This window comes from Colletes latitarsis, chromosome 7, assembly GCF_051014445.1.
Source record: "Colletes latitarsis isolate SP2378_abdomen chromosome 7, iyColLati1, whole genome shotgun sequence".
NCBI lineage: Eukaryota > Metazoa > Arthropoda > Insecta > Hymenoptera > Colletidae > Colletes > Colletes latitarsis.
The window spans coordinates 6,682,699-6,705,481 of NC_135140.1; the positions used below are offsets into that span (position 1 = coordinate 6,682,699).

General features: G+C 39.2%; 1 protein-coding gene across 20 annotated transcripts in view; it reads right to left on the reverse strand.

Moving 5' to 3' along the window:
* Positions 1–22,783, reverse strand: part of LOC143343149 (protein muscleblind) — a 562,363-nt gene that overhangs the window by 119,466 nt on the left and 420,114 nt on the right. Inside the window, exon 1 of one of the 20 annotated variants that reach the window (XM_076767718.1) lies at positions 881–1,075. The exons of the other annotated variants lie outside the window; for them this stretch is intronic. The gene's annotated coding sequence lies outside the window, so the exon portion shown is untranslated. Of the gene's footprint in view, positions 1–880; positions 1,076–22,783 lie in introns of those variants that run through there. 20 annotated transcript variants of the gene reach the window in all.

Below are 22,783 nucleotides of genomic sequence, written 5' to 3' on the forward strand. Positions count from 1 at the left end.
CTCCTGAACGGATTGGACGATTTTAATGTTTAAAAAAGCAAACAACGCGTATTTTGATGGAGAATATGTAGAAATCGCAAAAATACCTGAAAAGTTGATCCATGACCCCGAAAAATGAGAAAAACTACATAAAAATGGTCCAACTTTCAAACTGCCATAACCCTTACAATAGTGAATATATTTCAATGAAACTTTTTTCTGAACTAGTGCTCATGGGTACCTACAAAAAAGTATTATACAACTTTTCTGTAGGGCGTCAAACAAAATTACTAAAAATGAAAAACGAATTTTTAAGAAAAATCGACAGGGGGTAGGTGCCTAAATGTTTCGGCGAAAATGAAAAGTTTCAAATCATTCTGGAAAAATTATTTTTAGTTGTAGGGGTTAATTGTAATCATTTTTGGTCATTAGACATACCCCCGAAATCCTACTTACTTTCTAGAAAAAAATTCAGGAAGGTGTGAAATTTTTCGACGGAAAAAAAAAATTTCAAATCGTTTTGAAAAAACTATTTTCGGTTGCAGGGATCAATTACGATCATTTTTGGTGAATAGACATACCCCCGAAATCTTGCGCATTTTCGAGAAAAAAATTCAGTACGGTCAGAACTTTAAACGTTAATAACTGTTTAACGAAGCCTTAATCAACAAATTGGTATTCTTGATTTTCGTCTTATTTTGGTCTCTAGAATCCTCCATTAAATTTTTCCCAGGGGTGGCCGAACACTCTATATATCGATACATCTCGCGAACGTCGCTATCTTCTTGAATGCGACGCAAGGTTAGTTTTTTTAATAGCATCGCTTTTCGTGCCGGCCCGTCGACTGATATATTCCCGCTAGCTTTAACCAGACTATACGTAAAGTTTTACAATCGCTTACCTGTTTAAGCTCAGATGAATCAATCGATAATATCAAGTCCGATCTCGCTTTGCTGTCGTTTCTTAACCACGTGCTTACCGCCGTTTCAGAGGTTAGGTTTCCGGCGACTAATTCAGGCTTCACACATGTACTGTTCACATAATCCCACGAATCATTCCTGATTACTAATACTTTCACTTGTACTTTTCAAGTATCACAATTATCTTTATTACGGGTTTCTATTTTGCACAAGTTCACCATGTTTTTGTCGTTTTATTCCACACGTGCACGACACAGCAATTCACTACTTTACCGATTTTCTGTTCACCGTTAATCACGATTACCTGGGCCCATAACCTGTTGATGAGGTACATGGCACGAGTTGAACACGGTAAAAAAGAAATAAATTAACCGTGGTTAATCTTTTATAAGCAAAACTATATTTCGATACATCTCCCGCACGTGTCACAAGACGAACTAACGAATAAAGATGGCGCATCCGCTTATATTTGGTGGCGCCCTCACCGATCAACTACGTAGCGCTCTCGATCTACAATCGATTTCAATAAATTACAATCATTTTTGGGGAATAGAATTTCTACCTATTTTCGAGAAAAAAATTCGAGTAGGTGGACAAATTTTTCGACAAAATTAAAAAATTTCAAATCGTTCTAAAAAAATTATTTTTAGTTGCGGGGCTCAATTACAATTATGTTTGGTGAATACACATACCTCCGAAATCCTACGTACTTTCGAGAAAAAAATTCTTTACCGAAAATATACCGTTTGGTCAGAAATGTTTCTGTTAATTAATGAAAATTTGGATGGCAATATGAGGAGATACACCCTATATAAAAGACTTCAAGTCTTCTTCTTTTATAATAGTCGTTCCTCCAAAAATTCCCATGCTACGTATCTCTTTGCTTCTTAAATATTTTTAGCGTTTTACTACGGAATATAACAGAGGACAAGTATTGCGATTTTTTGAGTTACCCAGTTATATTCTCAGAATCCACGGACACGAAATTGTCTACATGCGCCGGCTTTGTATCCAAGGAGTGGCATTTCTGGAGAGTCACGTGGAACGTCGGTCGATGCTATGCAATTTTCGAAAAAATTTAAAAGCGTTGGAAACACTGACGCATCCTGTATGCATGAAATTGTCTTGGCATCTGCTTCGCTCTGCATCTCGGAAATGATTTTTGAGAAAGTCGTGAAGTCTGATACGACTTCTAAAAAATCGAGCGCACGGTGATATTAAAATTTCACAAAAAAGAGGTTAACGGTTTTTTAAACGTTAAAACTTTCCGTTAGAAGTTTTTGCCTAGTCTCGAAAATTTTGCTAGTTAGAAGTTTCGTCCACTAAAATCTAGAAAATTTGGAACGTTCAATTATAATACCGAAAAAGTTCCGGAACAATGTTGCCCGATTTTTCGTTACACGTTCTTTCTCTGAATATGCAATGAATATAACTGTATAAATAAATTGCATAGTTAATCCAACCCAAATCCTACGCGTTCGGGGAAAACCGGGGTTTAAATTCGTTTACAATAAAAAATTCATTCGATATTAAATATTTAATAAAATTGCATTGAATGAATAAAATCGTGTCGTCCCCGGGGGAAAAATCGATACCGTTTCAAGCGAATAAAATCGCAGACTTCGAAGCGTCGTAGAATGTTTGGTGGAAACAGCAAGTCGACGAAATCGTTAGACGAACGTTTCTCCTATAATATCTAAAAATCAGTTCGTACCACACTGGCGCGACTTAACAATGAAGATGTCTACCGAACGAGATACGCGATGATCGCTGTGCCGTCGTTATAATCTCACGGACAAAAAGTTCCGTAGCATCGAAAATACGTCACGACGCGTCGTAGCTCGAACGGATAGGAATCGTCATTACAGAGTTATTCGTAGACAGCGTTGCAATTAGTTTCATTCTTTTGCGTCCACTTCGACCGCCATCTTCGCTCGAGGACGAAGAGGGAAACACGGATGCGGGAAACGAGAGAGATCTAACGAGAAAAATTGAAGAATCGTCACGTTGCGCTCGAAAATCCTCGCACGTTTTTCTACTTATCTCACTTAAGGCCGATTTCCAACAAATATACGATCAACGTCACCGGCCCTCTTTCTCGTATTTTGATTAAAATCTGAATTTTTTTCGGTCAAGCGTATCTACGTTACCTAATCCAGAAATATTCGTTTAACTATCAAGTATCGAGGATAGTTTGAAACAATTTGAAGATTTTATTTAGGGATATTAAAACGATTTTCTTTATGTTACGAACCTTCCAAGAATTTTTGCAAAGACACTCGAATTTCATCGGAGAGGTATTTTTCGAACGCGTCAAAAATTATTACTTTTTTATGGAAATCTGGTTTTCGATGGTCCCCAAATTTGAATAATAGTCTCTAGGATATTCTGACACGATGCTTGAAGATTTTATTTAAGAATATTACAACGATTTTCTTTATGTTACGAACCTTCCAAGAATTTTTGCAAAGACACACGAGTTTCATCGGAGAGGTATTTCTCGAGCGCGTCAAAAATTATTATTTTTTTATGGAAATCTAGTTTTCCATGGTCCCCAAGTTTGAATAATAGTCTCTAGGATATTTTGAAACAATGCTTGAAGATTTTATTGAAGAATATTAAAACGATTTACTTCATGTTACGAACTTTTCAAGAATTTTTGCAAAGCCACTCGAGTTTCATCAGAGAGGTATTTTTCGAACGCGTAAAGAATTATTACTTTTTTATGGAAATCTAGTTTTCGATGGTCGTCAAGTTTGAATAATGATATTAGCGTGCATTGTTGTTCGTTAAAAAAATTGCTGACGTTCCGATGGATGTGCCCTGTCGACGTAGACACGGCAGACAGCAGTACCCAAAACTCGCATGACATTAAAAGCGATGACGTTAGCCCCGGCGACATTCGCAGTTAGCACGGATAAACTAAGGCAGACCGCATAAGCCGTGAAGCTTATGTCCTGCTTGTCGACGCCGCGGCAACTTCGAAACAACAATTACTATTCACATACCAAGACGTATATTTGTTGGGAGACCTTCCAAACTGTCGGGCCGGTGCTAATAAAACTGGTGCAGCTGCAACCGCCCCGTTTGCGTGCAGTGAATATTGTCAGCGAAGCGATTAATAATCATTACATTAGGCGAACGGCCCTTGCGCATATTCAAGTTCCGTTCTCCGCCCTTTCCATAAAATCTATCTGTTTACGATTCTCGTGGGGGCCCGGGAACAGAAGGACGTTACTTCTAATTCCGCGAAAATTACGCGTTTCCGCGCGAATATTCTAAAACCGATGCAGGATTTAACGCGAAATATTATCGAAGCACCGCGATATTTTATGCAAAGAAATCTTCCTATACAGGGTGCTCCAAAAGTCGACGCCCATTCGTGGGAAACGCAATTTATTTGCTTTGCGTGGAAGTGTATAGTAATGATTCGTTAAATGAACACTCGATTCGTAAATCGAACATTTCTATCTCCTTGAAGTTAGTGAAGCAGAAAAGACGACATTTAAAAAGCGTTACACTGACAATTCTTAAAATGAACCCATACGTGATTCGTAAGTTGAACGTTTCTATCCCTTGCAACGGATAAAGACGACTCCAAGGCTCGACAATATCGTTGTGTAGAAATGCTGATGTTGAATTTCACCTCCACTGTAAGAAAAATGAACGTGCCAACCCCAAAAGGATGTTCAATTTAAGAATCATTATCTGTTTTCGAAAATATCAAACGTAATCAAAAACTGATAGAACGACGCTTGGAAGTTGGGAATTTTGGCCAGTAGATATTAATTTATAATACTAATTATTTACATGCTGTTTGTAACACGTTTGTTAAATTTTCTCTCTTGAAAATCGATCGCCCGTACTCGTTAAATACAATTTGCTTCAACAGTGAAGATAATATTATTCCACGTGTTACGAGGATACAAACAAAATATTAATTTATGCCATTAGTACAGTTACGAATGAACCGTGAATGGTAACGATTTCAACCGAAACTCACTTACAATGTTATCTTTGACAATGGAAGATATTCCCGTTCGTGCACAGAGTAAATAAACTAATCGATTAATATGAAAGGTGCCGTAGCAACGAGTCAGAGATAAACGAACGCAAACGAACGCGAAACGTTAAAATATTGCCCTTACAATTTTCCGCTGGAACGAAGGTATTGAGTCGTTTGTGCTCGTTTGTTTGTCGACGCGATTCTCGTTTTTTCTTTCGTATGAAAAAGAGAGGAGCACCGTCGGATTCGTTGATTTTTCGATCGATCGCGTATCAATGTTTAGAATCGGATATTCCTGCGGCGAGCTTACATAATATGTTGGATTTATTCCCCGTGGTGCCTTTGAAATTGCATCTGGATTTACGAGACGGCGACAGTAATTCAACACCTATTGACACACTTGTCATTAATAGAACACGAACGTCGCGGGGCGCACACATTGCAACGAATGGTTGTGCAAACCGGATCGTATCAAAGGAAGACGGCCGAGAGGACAATTTAATTGCAAGTCTAATAATGAAATTCTATTCCCTGTCTGCTGAATCATAATTCAGAAACACCGATGCGAAGCGTCGCGTGGAGCATTCGGGACCAAACTCTTATTGTAGCAAGACGATTGAAATTTAGGTACTCGCGTTCGTTGGACAAACAACGTTCGCAATTCACTTTATGGTTTAATGCTACTAATTTTACACTCGCAATTACGTCACAGGGTTTTCAAACTTTAATTATTAATCTCTTTCGCGTTCGTTAATTATAAAAGTATTTGCGTGCTACGTACGTATTTACTTCAATTTACGAAAATTATTTGATTTTTACGATCCTAATTGGAGATTTTGGTCATTCAATTAAAATTCTACATTTCGATAGAAATTATGTTACAAAAATTTTTTTATTTTGGACGTGGTGAATTTTTTATACGCTCTCTGATTATTTGAATAATCTTATAGACATTATTATTCTGAATGCATATGTTTTTTATCGAAAGAGTGGGGGGGGAATAATTTTATGGTCAAAAACAAGTCGAAAATGTGAAGTAAAATTTGTTCTACCGTGGTCTGTTTTAGAGATAAGTGAAAATTTGTCGTATACACAATCGATCGAGTACTAGTAGTCTGACGCGTCCGACTATTAATCACTGTCTCTACTTAGAGTATGTCCAACTCTGTTACACGCGACTTCATGTACTTTTACCCTCGATTATCTTCAAAATGGTGCTTTCAACTATCTAAAAAAAAATTTTTCAAACAGAATTCTAAGAAAAATATCACAGTAAAATTTTATACACATACTTTTAGGTGATTATCGTTTTAAAATAACACGACACGTTGTTCGAATTTCGAAATTTATGGACTAAAGGTGCTATATTTGCTGTTTGTCGAATATTCGTGTGCTTTCGTGCAGAGTCATTTGCCGACAATGGACGGGAGGTCCTCGATGTTTGGCAAGCAGCTGAGAAACCCCAATCCGCATATTGGACAAAACCTACTTGCCAAGTATCAGCGTGGCACTTGCCGAATGTATGGACAAGCAATGTTTGTTCAACCCTCTTGAGCTTTCATGCGGAGTCGATTACCAATAAGGCACGGGGTTATGCTGAAACCATGGCAAGCGCCGAGCATCCCATCCACACTCTCGATGTTTGTCGATGAATGCTCTCGTCTATTCAGCCTACACTCGACGAAATAATCGAAGCAATTGTAAAACTCTTCTCTGTTATTCGTGCATGTTTACTCTGCGAGTTCAAATTCGGTCGAAACTACCCCGAAACAGCACAAAAATGATTCGAAAAATTCAGAATGGAGAAAATAAGTTCCAGTAGCATTAATAACTGTGTTTCTTGTAAAGAAACGAAAAATTGTATTGATTTGGAAAATTAATTGACAAGGAACAAAAAAGAAATATAATTGTTTCAATATTCTGAATTTGAATATTGAAATCTTGAATTTCTTATTCGAAAGAATCCTCGACTACGGAAATCGAACGAATTTTATAAAATGACTACAGCAATGATTCTTTAAATGAACGTGATTCGTAAATTGATCGTTTCTGTACCTCCCCAACTGAGGAGACCTCCGGTAGAGCTTGTGAATCTACTTTGAATGAATCTATTTTGCCTCCGCTGTACGAAAAATGAACGTGCCAACCCCGAAGCGAAGTTCATTTTACGAATCATTACTGTAATAATTGCTATGGGTCACAGGGGACCCAGGAAATCGTGCAAAGGTGAGAACAAAGACCACGACGGTCGGTAAAACGAAACAGAAATGAAAAATGGTGCGGGTCTGGGGAGAAAATCGGCGTAACCGGTGGTAATTTTCTGCGACAAACGCGGGGCAGCTTGAAATCCTGAAATGATTTATTATTTCTGCCAGCGGCGAAGAGCTGCCGCCCGATTAAATTGATTTCGGTCATAGACTCTCTCTCGGGTTTCGGCTTTTTATTTCCCCGACGCTTTCCGATGCGGGTTTTATGTCCGCTCGCAACGATCCACGATCGTGTGCACGAATAAAAGTTCGCTTCCAATTTCTACCAAAAACATAGATCGAGCTTATCAATCCTGCCGGTCAGTCCTTTCGCGACCGCGATCGATTACGATCCATTAGGCAAATACAAATCGATAGGCATTCCAGTCCTTGACTCTTCAACAGCGACGAGAAATTCCATGGCAGGTATTATTACAATTTTTTCCGTATTATTTTGCAATAGTCGAGTGGCATTTTCCGATATTTTAAAAACCTGGATATAAAATGCCATTCATCGAGACGATTATTTTTCCACTTCCGCGCGAATTTTATCTCTTGAACGCGTTATAAATATACGATTATGAAATTTTTAAGAAGAGGGAGAATTAAGAAAAGTACACGAATAAAAAATAACATTTTGGTAAAACTAGACAAAAGGCGTTAAGAACTATCTAATTTCAAATATAGTCGATCAAAGTGTCCATCGGAAAAAGAGGAATGTCAATTTAAAAATATTTTATCTGGAAATGAAGATGATATACCGCAAACAGCGCAGTTCGAAATATTTTATGCTTTAATATTTTTCTTTTAAATGTTTGAAAAGTTCTGTCAGAGTTTACTTCGCGTTGGATCGATCGAATCAATTTTTTAAATGAAAGAAACTAAACCAATCGTTGCTCGTCCGTGAAAATTGTCTTTAAAAATACGTTTTTTTATTCTGCGTATCGAAACACGGATAAGCAATTTTCGATTGCAAAATACATAGAAGTCCGTTCCGAAATAGCTCGATCGATGGCTTTGTATCAATCATTCTGTATTCCAACCTGAACAAGTTGAGCTTTATATTATTATCGAGTAATTAAAGAAGAGTTTTAGCCACCAATTTCCGTGATGTACGTGTGGCGTATTGGTAATTTCATTCGTCTGAATTGCCATAAAATTACCAAAGCACTTTATATTATTATGAGACATCGAAATGATATTAACGAAAATACTTCGTCTGTTTTGCTTAACAAGTTTTCCGCTCCACATAATTTACATACACAAGAACGTCGTATATTAATAGTGCACTTTAATTTCCCGACTGTTGAATGCTACAGAGGGGAAGCACTGCTATCGCTTGAAATTCTACCCACCCCTAGTTTGTTACATTTCTCTGTGTGTTTTTTTATACACGTCGAATCCAAAAATTCAAAAAACCAGGTAGACCAAGTACACTTTCTAAAACCTACAATCATTGAAACCAAAATGCTAAAAGGATGATGTAAAAATCGTATAATTAGGATAACCAATGATTGGATACAATAATATGATCCAACAAGCAATTATTTGCATTGTTACCAATAGAAGATCAGGTTTATATAGGGAAGTCCATAAAGGAAGCCTACAATTTGGAGTGTTTGGTATACTATCTCGAAATTTAACCGAACCCATCATTAACTTCAATATTGAATTACTACATTGAATACTTAGATATACTAGACGCCGATATCACGGTTCACATAATGTTTCCCGACAACAATGCTATTTTTAAACGTCATCCTCGATGCCTCGATTCAACAAATAATAAACGTGTGAAAATGTTTGAAAAAATCGACAATACGCTCAATTGTGAAACAACTGGGGGTATATATTCCACATACAATTGAGGAAATCGAACCACCTATTTACTCTGAACTTCAACCCTTGCAGTGGCCCCATTAAAATGTTTTCAAGGAACAAACGTTTTGGTTAAGTATTCTAATACTTACGACCAGCGATAGAATAACACCGATGATCCACTTTGTGGTTGCAAACGTTTCTTTTGCTAAAACCTCCAAGGACAATGTATCGCAGAAAGGTTAGGAAAGGGTCTAGCTAAAGTATAAGAAGCGTATCCTATTTATCTAAACAGGATACTTGGGGTATGATCGATGGAACAAATATAGCGATCTTCTCAAGTCAGTTTGGAAAGGTCTGTAAAGCGATGACCTTGTCGGGGCATTGGGTACTAGCCGCTAAATAGGTTTCCTCTAGCGGGGTAGCGGTCTGTTGACTACAGGCTTGCACTTACACCTTGCTATGCCCAATATTTGCTCGTCTTGAGTCGGTCGAGTCCTTCCGAGATCTAGTGAACAAAAAAATATACCCCTAGGAGGCCTACAGTCGAGTCTGTTACTTATTCTGTAGTTTTCACCATATGGTAATATTCGTTTTATCGATCCAAGCACCCCCCCCCCCCCATTATTAAACACACGAAATACATTTTGATTAGTCAATAATTGCACTACGGGTCTTTCAGGTTGAGACTCTGGCGGGACCGAACATCTTATTGGTTGGTGAAATAATTGACAAGATCACACTTTTGTATATTCACAACACTTTATGTACAAAGAAAGACGTTTTCGCTTTAACTGCCGACACAAGACTGTACAGAGAAGTCGACAACGTGCACAGCACTTTTATAAAGCCTAGATGGCATCAATACAATGTCGCGATTAGCCCCATGCTCGAATTTTCATATTCCAACATATCTCAACCTGAAAGACAGGTAAATTTTAATCAGAATGAGGGGAATATAGTTACATTTAATGATTGGGCATTTCCTTGCAATATTATGAATAACCTCATTAACGCTATACTGAGAAAAAGTCACTTTATTGTTGACTATCCCATGACTACAATAATGATTCTTAAAATGAACTCCAGACACGATTCACTTCGTTCACATTGTTTACTATCACTGTAGTAATGATTCTTAAAATGAACATATGATTCGTAAGTTGAACATTTGGTGTCGAAATTCGCTTACGCTGCACGAAAGATGAACACGCCAACTTCGGAGCGATCATCTTACGAATCATTACTGTAGCAATGTGTAAAACACGCTGTACAAAGGAATAGTTTTCTCAATCCTAGAGTACTGTATTTTGGTTCGACGCTTCTTCGAACCTGTCTTTGGAAGTCGGTACGCCGTCATTTGCGTCACAATTTTGTTAGGAAACGGGTACACCGGGTACGTGTCTCGAATACACGGTGTAAACTAGTTAGCCGGTTCTCTGGTGCAACCGACACCCCCTTTTCGACCGCTAACCCCGTGTCGGAGACTCTTGCGCCAAACGGAGCTCGACGGTGGGGGAGTAATCGCTGCGTGTTTGCATGCGAATAGGGGTAGACGTTCTGTGTCCGTTTCCGTGCGACAGACGGGCATCAGCTGAGCGGCGACGCTATGACGCGGTTTCGATTATCTCGGCCGCGTTGCGGGCGACATCCCGGCGATTACGCCTCCCTTAGGAAATAATTTGCACGTTATAGCGCGCCCCGGTCGTCTTGCGAGCCTGACCTCGACCGGGTTTTCTTTGTATTGGGTCGCTGACGCTCGATGCACACCCGTAACCGTACAACGGAAGCGCACGCCAGTGGTGGTGAACGGTGTTGCGGAGAAAATCACCGGGCACGACGGTTTCCGCGACCCGGACCAGCCATCCTGGCGCCTAACAGAGTCGTATAAAACACGGCAGACCGTCTCACCGTGCTCGACCTGGCACGCGAGTTCTCAGGAACGCGCAATTTTCGTCAATGGAGCGAACGAGCACGCGCAAATCGCTCGTTTAGTATCGGGCGTAACCAAAGTTTCAGTCCTTTTCTCAAACAGATGTAATTAGATTTAATCGATGCAATTTCTCTACTTTCTGTGTGTCTTATTAATTTCTCTGTCGTGATGATAAATGGTAATAACAATTTGGGCTAGAATACTCGCATGCGTAGAAACACGCATAATCGTATTGGAAAGTTTGGCCGTTAGTGAGCCAGCACAGAAGCCACGCGTAAAATAATCGTAAATGGAAACACTTCTAGCTAGCCTCCTTCCTTCTAGCTACCCTTTGCGTCCAACAGTAAATAGGTAATGAAACTATAGAATGGCAGACATGCATTTAAAGTAAGGGCTCGCAGAATGTAAATCGGTCGAAGCAAAACGTCTATATGCATGTAGATCGTTTTTCCAATAGACGTCTGCTGAATAAGGAAACGTTTCAAAGATTGCTCGAACGCCTCTCAGATACAGATTCGTTTAAAATACGATTGTCCAAGGTAAAGGAACAGTGGACAATAGTGAAATTGTTAATCTGGAACAGCGAATGAAAACGATCACCACGTCTAAAGGAGAATTTCGAGCACATTGCAGCGTGAAAAGTTTAGCTAATTGATATGTTGTCTATCAGTGTTTATCCACAAAACTGAATTCATCAAAGACAGAGTACTCATCATTGGATCGAAGAAAATTCAAATGATCCAGAGCAAATGGAACGAGCCACCGTTAAGCACTCCGGAAGTCGGTGTTCATCAGAAGATCATGTTACGCATTCAAGGTGGATTGGAATAGCGTCATGTATTATAAGCTGTTGCTACAACACGAAGCAATTAATTCGGACACGTTCCAAATTAAATTGACTGAAAGCAGCAGTCGAAGAGGAAGGTCCAGAATTGGCAAACGGGAAGGGTCTTCGACCTTACGCTTCTTCGATTCACCAAAAAACTGTTGAACCTCGCCGCCAGTTTCTCTTTATCCTCTCTGTTCAACATTGAATTTTTTTACTACTGTTATATCTATCATCTAATAACATTCGATTTTCATAATTATTCAATTACTACTTGAAATCTAATACGATTGAGGTAAGACTTGGTTGATTTGCGTTTGTATTAAACTGTCCAAGGGTCAAACAGTACACGGGTTGCCATGGGGGTCACTGGTGACCGGCATTTCAAACTCACAACGTGTTGCAAAACCGTTTACAGTGAGAGGTACTTAATAATACATTGTTCCATAAGTTCGTGCTGTTCGATATTCTCAAATTGACAAGGATAAGATTTGTAATAAATAGAGAACACAGTTAAACATACCAATATTAACAATTATAGAAATTTGAAGAAAATAGATACTTTTCTTAGGATCTAATGAAACCAAACTTTAGTATAAATTTCCTATTGTCGAGTGAGGCAGTAAGATGGTAATGTTGCAAATTGCTTAAATTTAAATAATTTCGGTATATTCTGTGCTATTAAGTAATTTGGAGGGTCTTAAACCCTCGTACTATTAATATTTAAAAGCCATAAAGAACGAATATCGAGAATGCTAGTAATTTGAACGAATATCGAGGGCATCTCATGCGAAACAGCGCGTCGATCGTTATATTTTAAATAGAATAATCCAGGTACGCATAGAATGGAGGGTGGAAATATTTACAAACGCGTTTGTCCGTTCTCTGTCTGCGATTCGGATAAAAATTGGCGCGCAACCCGTCGCGTGATCCTCATGTAAGTCATAGTTCGGATTACCGGTGGAAAAGCGTGGTGTGGAGGAGGAACGTGGACGCGGAGGTGAGAGACGGGCCGCGCGCATAGTGCGTTCCCGTGTGTTTGGATGCGTTTGTGCGTGTTCTAACGCGCGGAACAGGGTCCGACGGCGCGCGAGTGGACTGGCAAACGCGCGGGTGATTCGTAGATCAGAGGACGGCAAGCTGTCGGTGGACGAAAGAGGGTGAATCGTCGGGACGAAGGGGGTCGAGAGGAGAGGAGGGTGGGTGGTGGTTGGCGATGGTGTGGGAGAGTGTGGACGATCCGCGCGGTCGGGGGGTGGAGGCGGGAGGCAATAGTCGGAGTGGCGCCGCGACTCCCGTGACGTCTGTCGGCGCGTTGGCCAATCAATAGCATCCCCATGGCAACCACAGATAACATCGGACACACACCGTACCGCACAAGCACGCCGCCTTTCGGGCACTCGGTACTTCCTTCCACCGATGCCACGGACGAAAACTGACGCGGGGCGAGGGGCACGCAGCAGCCTCTATCGGAAAGATTCCTTTCAACCCACTCGCCCGTCCACGCGCTACCCTCCTTTGGGTTCGGTCGCTTCCACCGTCTACCTTTCGCCCTGTGCGAGAGCCTTCTTTTTCTCTGTCCACCCCCTTCTTTCTCCTCCGCTCCTTCACCCCCTACTCATTCTCTCTCGCTCTTTCTCCGTTACTCGCACACCATTCGTCCTTGCCCCCCCTCCCTCTCTCTTTTCGTCCCGTTCTCATCCTTTATCTTCGCCCGTCGCTTTCTCTTCCGTTCACGTCCGTCTCCGTTCGACTACCCTCGCAACCACTTCGAAGGTACCCTTCGAGTATCACCCCTTTTAAACGAACTCTAACGTCAGGGGCTACCGACGGTTTGTAGCAATTTTGCATTCACCCGATATCCCGGCGTTCCTCGCTTGGCACGGCTTGTCCAAGCGTCGAGCGACGAAGTGACACCCAATCAGACGCCCCGCTCGAAGTCGTTAGGCGACGAGGCGTCCTGTACGCTCGCTTTTTGTTTCACTTTTAGACGAGCCTCGCGCCGTGCGACTTTCACAGCCCCCTTCCCATCATCCCCCTCAACCGGTAGACACGGTCTATTCGAAACGAACGAACTGAATTTCTCCCACAAACGGCCGCCAACTTTGCGAGACGCTCAACGACCACCGGAGGGACGAAGATCAACCCTTCGCGGTCCGAGATATTTTTTATATTTCCGTACAGCTGGTCCATCGGCAACTCAGCTATTTCTGCTTATTTCTTACGGCTCACGGTGTCTTTTTTTTTTATTGCAGCGATAACAGCTTCGCAATTCAATACAACGAAGCAATACAATCATAGTAAAATACTGAAAGTAATTTTGTTTGATTTATGTAAAAATATTATAATATCTCGAGACTCTCGATATCCTTGCGATATCGAAATCAGACGTTATTATTCGCTTCGTTGATCGTTAAATTATTTAATCTTACATTCCTGTCGTTTATGTTAAGTGCATTAATTGATTGAAGAAATTTGAAGTAAGTTCGTACTACGATTACATACGAAGTACGGAGCACTACGGTATTGGAATATTAATATGAGTTACTTTATGAAACCTAACTAATATGTGGTCAAAACATCCCGAACATAGTTATATTTAATCTTCTACTGCGTAATGTGCCCGATCAGGGTGCAATTTAACCCCTTGACGTACGATGTAATTTCAAATAATTTGTCGAACGTATAGTGTATAATTTTGTGTGAATTTACTCGTACAAGTAATGGTCACGAGTTAATTAATTTTGTTAGAATATTTATTTATTCTACGAAACGTAACAGATATTTTCTTGTAAGACATACTGCCACAGTCATCTTTTCGAAACTCTCAAAACTGATTCACATACTGGATTCGATAATTTTTAAATAATATTCTTTCCTCTATCCATCTATTTATCAATGGACGTTTATTCTTTCGCTTCTATATGTATACAAAATATCTCAATAATTAAATCTTTCGAACAAAATCCTATTAATACAATTAATCGAATAACTAGAATTAAACATTTAAAAAGAAAAATTATTAAATCCATAATTTCACGCGTTCTTTCCACTGTATCTATAACGAATAAACAAATAAACACTGATTTACGACGGGATTATACACCGTTCTTGGAAATTTAAAACGGATGTAATACGATGACACGGGAGCAATCAAAGTGTCCGTGACAAGGATATCCGGCGGCAATTCCGAAATCGGAGCCCCAAAAATCGTCCCGCTCGTTACTCGATAGCTCGTAACGCTGTATCAACGCCGAAGGAACATATTTCGAATAATAAAAAACAAAAAAAAAAAAAAAAAATAAAATAGAAGCGGTGGGGGATTTACACTAACACAACTATTGTTTCATTTTTCACAGCGTCAGCCTGGTTATTTATCGGACAGACTGTGTACGTTCCCGTCGAACGTCCGTCGGAGTCAGCAATTGTTGCGGATCAGTCCGGTCGGGCAAACACCGGGGCCGCTCTATATATTTCATTCGCTCGGAATGCAGCCTTAAGTAGTTCTTTCCGCAAATAACGAACCGCCTCGAGCTGGAGTACCTCCACTAATCGATCCCGTGCTCGAGCCCTCGATTTTCCCCTCGAGATTATTTCACTTGTGCATAAGGAGAGTTTCTCCGCTTGCTGTTCCGGGCAAATTGCGGGCGCTGCTTTATCGTTTAATTGCGTTTACCCGGGGAAAAGTTCACTAGACGTGCCCCCCACCTAACCGTCGCCCTTTTGCCCCGATGTGCCGATGGTCCTCTTCCGGATCTTCGTCAATACCTCTCTTGTTGCTGCGTTTCGTGACGTGAAACGAATCGACGTCGACTTGGGTGTCGTCTCTTTGAAGCTTCGAATGCCCCAAAACGTCGAAAAGTTGGCCAAAATTCAAATTTTCGAAATCACCAATTTGGGCGAACGAGCCACGATGTTGTTAAGCTTATTTTTATTAATTTAAATGCCATTCTATTGGTATATTGTTTAATTTTAGCGCTTTGAAACGTTTCTTTTAGGTACGTGTTGAACATTCCTGAAAACATATTTCGTCAATTATGCTGAATCGGTTCTTTCCACGCGAATAATTACTATCAGATCGGTGGCCCGTGGCATAACAGTAAATTGCAATTCATTTAATGATATTTGACCCACGATAAATACAAATATGGTACAATTAATAACAATGTAATTATCGCGATACAATTAAAGCTAAATCGAAAAAACGTCGAAATCCATGGACAGTAGCTTTAAAATTTTCTTTCTACGCTCGTTTTACAGGAAACATTATTTTTACATATTAACTAGATATATAGAAGATTGTAATTTTATTTGGATTCAGAAGCTAATTTAGAAATAATTACCGAAGATGGTTTAGGATTAGTTCTTGTCCCTATGAATTCTTAACAATCCCCTTTCCGTGAACTTCTTCAATTAAGTGAAAATTTGTTGATATAAACCGTTGCTTAATAACGGAAGGCTGGTGGCAAAACGGTCAAACTTGATACTCCGCGTTTCCTCCAGAAAGAATTTACAAGTTTGTGAAAGCAGTTCGTAAACTTTTCATGTTTCTCTAAAGAATATTAAAGATAAGTTATTTTAATCTTACATCGTACCTAAAAAATTTAATATGAAATAAGTGTATCTGTGTAGAAAAGATTTATTTATTTTAAAGAAGATACCACCACGATCGATAATATTAAATCACCAGTTCTGTTACGACATATTTTTCCCCAGAATTTGATTTAAATACGTTTCGACTTGTGGATGCGTTATCGCCCAGATTTATTCGCGTTATGGAAACGAAGAGGGAATCATTGATAACACACTTAGACCTTCTTAACCAAATGCAGATATTCCGCTTTCCTTCCAAAACACATTTGTAAGATGTCTCCGTGCTCTTTCTGTTCCATTTCTCTATCACCAACGTTCGAAATGCAGAATAGCTGGATTAGGTTCTGAACAGCCTACTCGATAAATTAATTCCTTTTATATAGTACATAAGTATTCATTTTTGTAACACGAGTTTCTATAAATAGATCCTTAATTAAGCGAAGTCTTGTCAGCACTGACAACGTAAACTATTTATTTAAGTATAGCAGAAATACTTTCAACTTTATTGTATAGGATTAAACATTCGTCTCAATTTAACTATTTTTGGTAGAAAAAAATAATAGTAATGCTGTATTTACTAGATATTACAATTAATATGTTCACATAAATCGAATTTTCTATTTTAGAGCTAAACTAACACTTGTGTGTCTTTTTTACTTTAATATAACATAAAAAGGAACTAGAATATTTAAATGAATTAATTTATTAAATTTTAAAACTCGTGTAAAAACAACCTGAGATTCCATAATACCATCTTCTCCCATACTTAGTATAAGGAAGACCCGTAAAAGTTCAAAATAATGTAGAAAAAGTGTAAACGTGAAGTACAGTAAATGTACAAAAAAAAAAAAAAAAAACTTTGGAGCTATAATAATTTCATTTCGGCGCTAAATTCCCGAGTAAATTATTTTTCCCAAAACTAGCTTCCTGAAATTTTATTTACATGCTTGTTTTCCACCGGAGTAATTATTTTTCCTAAAGCTTATTTTCCACTGGAGTCTATCCAATGGATCCAGTTAAAATAATTACAATTCGATACGAAATTTCACGAAGGCAATTATATTTTCCAAAACTCGCTTTTCATTAATATATTTACACACCTCTTTTCCATCGAACTTCAACGACCAGTCAAAATAATTACAATTCGTACAAAATTTCCCGAGGTAATTATTTTTCCTAAAGCTTACTTTCCACTTGACTCGATCCACCGATCCAGTTAAAATAATTACAATTCGATACGAAATTTCACGAAGGCAATTATATTTCCCAAAACTCGCTTTTCACAAATATATTTACTAAAAGTAATCACGACTGGGCATCAAATTTCCAGATAATTTTTCCCGGGCGAATTTCTACGCTTGTTTTCCAGCGTCTCGATTAATTCAAGATTGCAACCCTTTGCGTGAAAGGATCGATGCGCGCACACAATGCCGGGAAATTCTAAATTTTTCTCATTAGAAGGGACGCGTATAACAGCGACAATAGCGAAGGAGCAGAGAGAAGAGGGTGTGATTTAACGAGATGTTTTCGCGAATTGCATTCGTGCGGTGGTAACTAATAATTCGATTTTACGAGCGGGCGCGCCAAGTGGTTCCCTCCCCCACCCGGTGGCGGTGTAAAGCGACAAGCAGCCGGAAAGCGTCGCGGCGCCGCTCGGGCTGGAGCCCCATTCCCATGCGGTCTACAGCACTCGTTCCGTTCCTTCTCTTCGTCTGTTCATCCGTTCGCGTTGGTCGATCAGCTGGTCGAAAACGTCAGGACTCCAAAGTGCCTGGACTTCGTCCAACCGGGTTACTGCTTCGCTTTCATCGCGTTTCGCCCCTCCAGCGTCGTCCTCATCGAACGCGGCCCGATCCTCTTCTTTCTCTCGCGTTTCCAACCCCCGTACCGCCCTCCAGAAAACGTCGAATCGAGACCCGTTTGTCTTTTATTTCTGACCGTCCGTCGTTTTTCTTACTCGTTCGAAACGGGAGACGGTCGTTAGTCGATGAATCGCAAACTCTTGACCCCGTCGATCCCGAAACTCGGTCGTCGCTGTTGTTCGACGAATTTCACGGCTACGAATTACACCCGGGCCACTCTCGATCAAACTTTTACGACGACGCCAGGGGTTAGGGAATCCCCGACGACGAGATCTCGTTGCCCGCGACTCGTTAACGATGCCGAAACTGTGAAGCTGAAGTCAAATCTCGCGATGGATTCCGGGGTGGCTGTAAATTCCCTCGCGGGAGGGGGGGAACACCAGCTTTTTTTTGGGCGTCGAAAAATCCATATTTTCCGTGCAAACGGGGAATGATTTACATACTTTCTTCGGATGCGCACGTTGAATGCAATAATGAGAATTCATTTTTAGAACGCGATGAATATATTTACATTCTATTACAGAGAAAATTATTACAATAAAAGAACATTTCGGTGAAATTGTTGTTTCGTCGGTGATGTTTTATTTATTTAATTATTTTTGAGTCATTTTATAATTGTTAGTAACCGCAAAGGTATTTTTATTTCAATATTTATTCCGAAAAGTATTTTGTTTTTGGATAGTCAGAATTTTAATTCAATTTACAAAATAATATTCTATGTATTATTCAGTTTTAAGAATATTTCGCTGTATATTGCTTTCCCCGTATCTTTGTATTTTCTGTATTTTATTATTGCAATCACGTGCAATGAAAACGTTAAATAAAATTAATGCTGGAAATTTGTGTTGATAATTGGGACATTTTACTGTACAATCAAATAATTATATTTTGCGATTCCGACGTAGTCATTAACTTTTTTTTTGCACGTCCGCGGCGAGACGCGATGCGCGAATTCGTAACAGAATTAATTGCTCCGCGTTGATAAATCGTTGCAAGTAAGATACGCGTTAAACGAAGAGATCGATAAATATACTCAACAATTAAAGTGCTATCAGTTTCGTCGGGATTCTCGTACTTTATTCCGCGGGACCGATAAAACTACTTCCTGGATCGCCATGAACTCGTAATCCACCGGAGTCGGTTCGAAAGTCGGCCATCGCCATCGTGGAATTAAACAAATTTAGAGGACGCGATAGATAAATGACGGAAGTCTAAATTAATGTTCTTAAATATCGTTTCCGATCTGCATATAAATATATTGATTTTCCGTTTTGTACAAATTGAACAAATTGACAGACTCTTTGAAACCGATCTCGAACCTTCGCGATAACCGGAAGTACGGTGACATTTTCGTATCGCTCGATATACAGTTATTCCCACTCGTAATTGTACACTATAATGGCGATTCAATGCAAATAGACAGAAACTTGTTTTTTTATCAATTTTTCCCATTTATTTTTACCAAGTGTTTTTATTATACTGTGTTTCTTCTATTTAGAAAGTAGTTTTTTCGTTTTATTTTGTTTAAATATTTAAGGACTGGTAATACACAATTGCGAAACCGATAGAGAAATATAATATAAATCTCCATTTTCATCCAATAATGCACCATCGGAATAATTTCTATTTTCAAGACTAAAAGATTTAAAATCTGCTTAATCGACTATTAGCACCGTTTTAATATCAGAAAACTTTGGAATAATTGTATTGGAATACAATAATTATTTTCAATTCGTGTTATAAATATGTAAAATTTACAATTTAATTACGATACACGCGCTCCTGATTTTCTCGATACAGACGTTGTATCGATAATAACAATTCAACCCAAAAGAACGGAACACCGCGAGTTGTTACAAACTCCGTATCAAATATTTCGGTAAAAACATTATAATAGCGCGATGGAAGTTAATGTACACACGGCCGGTTGGGTTACTCGAAAATTACGTCTATTAGGAGTCTACAATTACGAAGCTGAATTCTAATTTCGAGTGTAGATTGCCTATTACATTCCGCAGCGAATTCGCCGAAATATTCCGAATTTCCTTCAGAATTTAATTATTCCGTTTGAAAATTGAACGCCGCTTACCCGCATGAATTTTCCCGCTTAATTTCGCCGCAGAACGACTGGCGCGTAATTCGATTCTTTTTTTACGAACTCGACGAAATCCCGAAAACCTACGTTCGCTCGTCGCGCGACGTCTACAACGATATTTCGCTGGACGAGCGAGAGAAATTTACAAAATATTCACGCGTTATTTATTATCGATACACGCCACTTCAGATCGTCCACGAAGAACGAAACTTTCTTTACAGAAAATTCAAGACTCGTAGATTTATTTTCTTCGACGTCTAATCTTGAGAATTCATTTTTTTCCCTATCGACGTTACAAGTAATATGTAAATTTTTATATATTTATTTATATATTATTTTGTGTCAAATGAAAATTGAATTATTTAATTAAAGAAAAATAACGAAATATATTTATTATGAAAGTTTCACTGGTGCGTAACGTTTTGAATTATATAATGTATGTAAATAATGAAGAAAATAAGATTTGTTAACTTTAATGTTATATTATTAAGAAAGCTGATTTCCAGAAAAACCAAAGAAATGAACATAAATTACAAGCCCGTGATGGAATTTCGACCAATAGGTACCAATCTGATAACTTTTATTCCAAAAACTTACGATAATAAATTTTGATCAATTGTTTCTGTTCTAAAATAAAATGTGTACCTTCCTGTGCAAGATTCATATTGTACTAAATAGAATCATTGCAATATTTCCTAGAAGGAGAAATATGAACTGCAAAAACAGATTTCCAAGGAAAATAGAAACAATCGAGTTTCTGGGTAAAAATTAACCTATTTAAACAATTGCTAGGGATAAATAATGTTTCGAATGAAGATTCCCAAGGATTTACAAACTTAAACCTTAAGTGGATTATTGGGACCCTTCACAAGCTTAAACTAATATTGTATAATATGTATCAATGTAATTATTTGAAAATTCATGTAATTCTCTATTAATTCATTATTTTTTAAATGCTTTAAAGTAAAGTTGATTTCCATTTATCAATTTGGGAAAAATCAACATTAAATAAAATAATTCAGTTGAGATTGAGAGTCCACTTAAGGGTTAAATAGAAGACACTGAAACTCCTATGAATTTTTGAGTTATATAAAACTGTTCCAGCATTGAAATGGTTAATTACCAAGTTATCGAAACGATCGTATTACTATATTCGAGGATATCATCGACTGCAGGGACCCAGTTCATCATCCTGTCTCCTTCTGCGCGGGAAAATACGAAGGAGACAGGCGAAAGCCCGCGGATTTCAGTTCGGGAAACTTTTCTCACCTGTCACCATACTTTATTCGTCCGACAGCGCCGTTTCATGACGGCCGTAAGGAAATAAGAGCGGCGAGAGGGAGGGTTAAACAAAGAAGCCGCGACGAAGAAAAAAAGAGGGAAAGGAAAAGAGCATTGGGATACACGCCGGTGAGGGGGGGATGAGACGTCTTTTCGCGGGTCGAAAGTCGTTTCTGCGGGGGCTGAGAACCGTCTTGCTGAAATTCCAGAATAAACAAAAATGGATCCCCCATCCGCTCGCTACGCCCCCGCTCGCTTTATGTCCGGCGGCGTATGGCTGACGCGGAAAGGAATCCAGAAACACGAACAAGCTCGTAAATCAAATGTGTCTGCGCTCCGTATACGAGAGTCGAATCCGTGAACCTTGCACCCCTTTAATCCCACATCCATTATTGGTACGTCGCGAATAAGAGGGTGCTTTCTTCGTCGCCATTACCAACGCCATCGGCAGTCGTCTTTGGGAAGAGGCAGGCCAGAGGGGGATGGGGTATAAGGGGTTCCTCGCGACCACGCATTATTTCCTGTCGTGGCATTCGATGTAGATGGCCCCAGGCATTCCGAACGTTTGATTGAAAATTTCTTGAGACTCTGGAATGGTATGTGTGCAATGGCCTCTCCGCGGCACGCCATCACCGGGAGGGCTTTATCCGTCCGACGAAAAAGGACGGAGACAAAAGGGAATCGAACTATTTAACATCTGGGTCTCTTTGATCTCCGTCGATGTTTATGGAAGGAATGCATTCGTCCCTAATCCGGACAAACGGATCGCTTTTGTCTTCCGTTCGCCATTTTTACGCCAACCACCGCCACTGATTTGCTACGGACTTTATCTCCCGGTACTATTTTTAAAGTAACAAATAGGGGTGAAAATCGTTCTATCGTAAATTAATTTAAATAAAAAGTAAAATTGAATTGCTCGTGTTGGTTGCAATTTTCGAGCTTCTATTGTACGCGTGAATCGTAGCTGACTAAATCGATCTCCTTTCCGAGATTCGGTACTATTTGTTGGAACAAATGTAGAAAGTCATAACATTTATCTCGACGTCTGCGATTAATTCTTTGTTTAAAAACATTTAATTTTATTTGATAGGAAATTTTCTATCGTGTTGGGGTTGTTGACGGTTAAAAGCAAAATACTTTAGTTGTTTGCATTGTTTCTTCATAATATGCGTATATTTTACTAATCACGTTTCTGCGTAATATTTTATTGATCATACCAGAGTT